Source organism: Cyprinus carpio, chromosome A8 (assembly GCF_018340385.1).
Source record: "Cyprinus carpio isolate SPL01 chromosome A8, ASM1834038v1, whole genome shotgun sequence".
Taxonomy (NCBI): domain Eukaryota; kingdom Metazoa; phylum Chordata; class Actinopteri; order Cypriniformes; family Cyprinidae; genus Cyprinus; species Cyprinus carpio.
The window spans coordinates 11138742-11145203 of record NC_056579.1 but is presented as its reverse complement, the minus strand read 5'-3'; positions in this window follow the sequence as shown (position 1 = coordinate 11145203).

Below are 6462 nucleotides of genomic sequence, written 5' to 3'. Positions count from 1 at the left end.
AGCAATCACTTTCATTTCTTTTGAAATGTTAAATATTGACAAAAAAACTGAAAAATGTAAATCAGTTATGAACTCTTGGTTACAGAGAGATTTTCGGGAGAATATTGCTATCGAAAATTGAAAGTCTTTCTAGATTAATTTACCCAGGTTTTTCATTGGCAATTTCTTCCAGAAAGATAAAAGCAATTAATAAACTTAATTTTGATTTTATTTGGAGGAAAAAGTATCACTATATAAGGAAAAATGATATAATAAGAGAATATGAGGATGGTGGGTTAAAGGCAATAGATTTTGATATTATGAATGGAGTACTTAAACTCAAATGACTTCAGTCTTTTGTTAGAAGTTAGCATTCATACTGGTTTGCAATTTCATCCAGTTTGTTTAAAAAATTTGGAGGTATTAATTTTTTTTTTTTTTTTTTACAATGTGATTTTGAGATATATAAAATTCCACTGAAACTGTCGAATTTTCATAAACAAGTCCTCTTATATTGGAAAATATTGCTTAAACATAACTTCAGTCCTCATAATGTTTCCTTATAGAATAATAGTTGTATTTTATTTCAAAGAAAATCTTTATTTTTGGAGGACTGGTGGCAAAGAGGTATTTGGTCAGTGTTGCACATTATGGATAAAAATGGCTGCTTCTTTAGTTATAATGATTTCTGCAAAAACTATGGAAAAAGTTTATTTGAAAGTTATTAAAAGTATTCCTTTACCATTCCTTAATATGCTAAAGGGTATTTTAACATATTCGACTATTATTTCCAAGATTTTGGATCTTAAATTAGGCAAAGTAAATTTTGCAGATGAGAAGTGTATTAATAAGTTTATAAGAAATTATGCAGGAAAGCTATCCATGGTCCATAAGAAGGAACTATATTTTTCAACATCTAAATAGAAAATTAGTTAATGAATTTAGATGCAAATATTAGTTATTTCCTCAAAATATAAAGAAGTGTACTTTAAAATTTTGTATGATATTTATCCTACTAAGAAATTTCTGAGATTGAGATTTAATATGGGTTGTAATATATGTCAGTTTTGTAATAAGGATGTAGAAACTGTTGAACACTTATTTCTCCATTGTTATCTGGTTAATTCGTTTTGGACTGAAGTATGTCATTGGATTAAACAAAGAATATCTATTTTTCCATCTATTACTTGGGACATGTTGAAATTTGGAGTTCATTTGGAGGATAAAAGTGTAGACTTTGTTGTAAATTGTTTACTTCTCATATTAAAATACTTTATTCACAAATGTAAAGTTCTGAAAACAGCACCCCAGTTTAATGTTTTTAAAAAAGAGCTTGCCATGTATACAGAGGTCCTGAAAATTATGAGATGTGATAAGACCAAGAAATTATGTGATTTGTTTAATAAGTGTGATTTTTATTTAATCACATTGTTTATGGTTGCATGAATATATTTTTATTTTATTTTATTTGGATTAATGTCTTGTGGTGGTTTATTTCTCTTTTATTGTATGAATAATATGAATCTCGCAGTCTGTGAGGACTTACAGTCGTGTTTATGTTAGCCTATTTTGTTTTGTTAAGATGCTTGAAATGCAAAAAAATAAAAATGTCACAAGCTTAAAATCGGAATAGGTTTTTTTTTTTGACATGCGCATACTGCACAAATATAGTTTCTCACTGTGTTTGCAGTGTTCGAACATAATAACCACTCTCCTACACGGTTTCTTTGTTTTTAACAGCAAAATTAATATTTATCCATATATGGATAAATTACAAAATTTAAAAACACAAGTAAAAATATATTGCACGAGATTTAAAAATGAAATCAAAGTTTTCAGAATAGCAAACAATGGTCACGGATTGAAAAATAATAAGCTAAATCAAAAAAATTAATAACGCATTTATAAAAAAATAATAAGCATGAATCAAAACTTTAAACACGTTTATAATCATATTGCACTTCCACTAATCGTAGCTGTATTGTGAATCTGTAGTTTTGCAATGACTGTGTAGTTTTGACTGGCTAGTTAACTTTTAAAATGGACTACTGGTGTCCTTTGCACAGTTAGGATGTGCCATAATAGCTGGTTTAAAGGTGGGGTATGTGTTTGTTCAAAAACGCTTTAGAAAACTGAGTTGGGCCGAGTACCAAAACAAACTTGTAGCTAATCAGCAGTAAGGACGTCATGATCATGATGGGGAGGAGAGAGTGTTCAGTGCACAGGACGGACATTAGCCGAGCCGAGCGACGACAAAGATAGAGATGGTGGATAAAAAAACAAAAGAGGAAACCGTATGCTGAACAAAAGAAGGCTTATGATAAGGCAAGAAGTAGGATCCGTTTAAATATCGGATCAGCTTTCCAGTGCTGGAGAGAACTCAAGGAGCGGGAAGGCCTGCGATCGGACGCCGAGGTTCCTTTGCTGCTTCTCGATAGGTGAGTAACATTGGTTTTGTTTCACAGAACTAATATATGTTGGCTTTTTCTTGAATATGCTCGTGTGTCATGTATGCTTGTTTGTTCATCTGCAATCATATTGTCGTACCCTTCAGCTATTTATGTGTGGGGGAGAGCTATCAAAATACCCCTTTTGGGGTAGGGACATGTTTGTTTTGGTGATTTGAAATATCAACATTGGCTACCAGAAATCACTTACCCCACCTTTAAGTGTAAAAAATACCAGGAAGATATTTGTTTTTATCATAATCCACACTTTTGGATACTTCAGTTGGGCATGAATAATATTTATTGCTGAGCTGTAGTTGTTTAACAGTGGCAAACAGTGTTACAAAAAAGTGCTAAAGGTACTGTAATGGTATTGAATGTAAATACTACTGTACTGCACCTCAGAAACCATGGTACCATGTACAAAATACTTTGCCACTTTTATTGTAATACTTTGTGTAAATAAGTGATTTATCGTTTTTTCATTAGCACCCGACTTATGCCTGTTTTACACTTACACTGTGTGCAGTGCGTATGCGTTGCAGAAGCAGAAAGGGTTTTCACACACAGGACACGTTTGTAGTGCGCTATTGACGCCCATTCGATCCGGGGGTTTTATGTAAAATAAATACAATAATGGGTATGTAGTTTCCCATTCTGTGTATTGTAAATTGAAATGCTTTTAAATTTCTTGAAAAGGCTTCATCAGCATTATGATTCTCTTTATTTTGCATGTAGTGTGTGTTGTTGACAGGAGAAAGGCGGTTGCGCTCTATATTTCCTACGAAGATTACGGAGAAGGTCGAGACAAGTGTGGGTTCACTCACTCAACCAGTGGAGAAGACAACTTGGGGCATATTACCACCTTATCTTCGAACTTCATCTTGACATTATTGACCAGTGTTCTGTTGATTTGTTCTACCCTGTCAGATTTTGCTACCTTCCATTAAAACAGTGGGTAGTACAATTCGACAACGAAAAATGCTACTGTAAAGTTATGGTTTATTAATGTCTACACCTACCACAACCCTAAACCTACCCTTACAGTAATGCAAATACAGTAATCATGTGTTATATTTGCGATTGTAGCTAGAAGGTATACAGCTACAGGAAGCCAACAATAAATAATTTTTTTCTACTAATTAGATTGTCTTTTTATTAAAGTCTACACCTACCCCAACTCTAAACCTACCCTTACAGTAATGCAGATACATTAAATGTTGTTCAGCATGAGAAAAAGGACGCAATATTGATGTGCGCATGCGCAGTAAACCCTGGGAGGAAAATCTGATGGGTAGGATAAAATGTCAGGACACCGGCACATGAAATACTTCAGAATGCTGAGATGTGAGTGTCTCTCCCCTCCCCTTTCCCTCCAACGATACAAAATGTATTTCATTAGGGGGAAAAATCATATCTGATCGCATTTTGCAAGTCTTGGGACTGTTTTTGTTCATTTATTTTTCATGACATTTAGTAACTGTAGAACATATTACACTTTAATTATGCGTATATAATGAAATTATTAAAAATTTGTGTCAATCAATGTTCATTTTGCTCACAAACAATCTATTATTCTGCGCTTGCAGCACAGCAAGAATAGACTGTATACGCATCGCTCTTGGAATGCATTGTCAGACCACATCCGCGTGCGTTGTGTGAAAGCTGTTAACATTTGTATGGAAAAAAAAATTGCATCGATATGCACTGCAAACAGAGTATGTGTGAAACAGGCGATTTTGCTGCTGTGTTGTGTTTTGCAGATGATGAGCAAGGTGACTATAATGAGACTACACAGACATTTCCATTGTAGCTGCTGTCCCCACAGCATAGTGATGCCTGCACTCAATGGGAGTTTCAGGCATTGGCAGACCACACTTATGCCTCGGGGATAAGATAATGTTACACAAGACAACACAGTTCAGCAGTGAAAACACCTTAGCCTTTTCCATTCTCAAGAATGACACTAGCTCTTTATTGTACACTGGCTTTACCCATAGTTTCTTTTAAGAGAAAGCTAAATATCTGCAGCAGTTCTACTCTACCAATTTTAAGATGCACATAATGGATCAAATTCTGATGACCATGATGAAGCTGAAATTGAATTTAATTCAGGGAGATCTTGCTGAACACTTTGGTGTGTCCCAGAGTGGGGTAAGCTGAATTCTCTCCTATTGGATTGACACAATGGAGGAGCACACGAGAGTCGATGGCTGTCACAGGAAACAATCTGTAGTACAATGTCTCACTGCTTTAAGGAAAACTTCCTGAACACCACCCGGCTGTGTTTTGTGATTGATTATGTCATGCCATGTCTTATTTTCACGTCTGGACAGTCAAATTTGTTGTCACTGAAATCTTGTTGTGCCAAGCTTGGTAAGGACATGGTGTCAGAGTTAGTCTGTAGTGACACCAAAAAGAGGAAACCACAGTGAACTCATCTGTTAATGCTGGTTGAGATTCAGTTTATCAATATATGAGGGTGGGTTGACTATGCAGTTGTATTTTTCAGTTTTCCATCAACATGAAGATTTTTAAAGTATTATGTTTAATGTATATTGTTTATTCTTAAAGTGCTGGTAGCTGTTGACTTGCATTTTATGAATCACAGATGACCACAGTTTCAGCTAAAAATCTTCTTTACTTTTCTACTTAAAGTGCCCCTATTATGGATTTTTGAAAATTACCTTTCATGCAGTGTGTAACACAGCTCTAATTGATTGAAAACATCCTGCAAAGTTTTAAATCTGAAAATGCCCCGTGTATAAAGTTGTCTCTCAAAAGAAAGAGTTGACTCTGAGTCATTTAAACAAGCTGGTTTTAAAACGAATCCCAAGCCATTTCATGTTGACCTCAACATGAAACATTAGAATATTGCCCGCCCACTTGTTGCACGGCGCACTGACCCGGGAAAACTTGAACCCACAACCTGTTGAGTATGATTAAAAATGGTTGCTCTCATTTTCTTAGCATGTAAAATATGTATTAATTACATATTAATACATATGTCTTATTATGCTTTTTCACTTTTTCAACTTTAATTAGTCTGTAATGTTGCTGTTTGAGCATAAAAAAGATCTGCACAGTTACAAAGCTCAAAGTCCAGTTCAAAAGGAGATATTTTATCACTTTTCAAAAACTACAACGAACGACTCGTTTGGACTACAACGCATATTTTCCGGGATTTGTGATATCACAAATATCGATGAATGGGACAAGACCTGGTTGAGCTGCACTAGAGAAGGCAACGAGTGTTATCACTATGTTGGAGACACGCTAGCTTTCCCCAAGGCAGACGAACTTAAGAATGGTTACAATCATCTGGGTTTAAATCGTGCTCAAATTGATTTGATTTTGATACTTTGATTTGATCTGTGCCACATCAGCACATGCAAATAATCATGACTGAAGATTATAAGAAGTGCTTTATTCAGTTTAGTAAGAATATATTTTGCCTTGCAATTATACACGTTTATTCTAATAAAATAATGACAAGGGAGTAAACAGCTGGTCAGATGGAAGACACATAAGTGAATGTACATAGATAATTACTATTTCAAGACATTACAAAATTGTGGCAAGCCAGTAAATAATTAAAGAGACGGTTAAAAAATAATGTTATTTTATGTCAATGAACACAGAAAGATCACTTTAATTGTTGGTTTATAAACATATTTCTGACTTTTTAGACTGTGTTGTGGGAATCAGTTATGTACAGATGCAAATCTTGGGGAGGAGTAACTTGACTTGCTCCACTGTCCTGCTTATTTTTTCTTTTTTATAATAGTTGCAATTATGACAAGCAACACAAATACACACAAAGACAGAATCACAATTCGTAAAAAAGATCTTCCATTACTGCATTCAACATCATATGTCTCAGTTCCTGCTTTGACTGTTGTTTTTCCAAGAGATTCACAGCTGTTAGAGAGTGATGTTTAAGGTGAATAGCAAATATATCTCTTAAGAGAAAATAGCTTGATTTAACCACAAAATCCATTGAAGCAAAAAAAAAAAAAAAAAAAAAAAAAAGGTA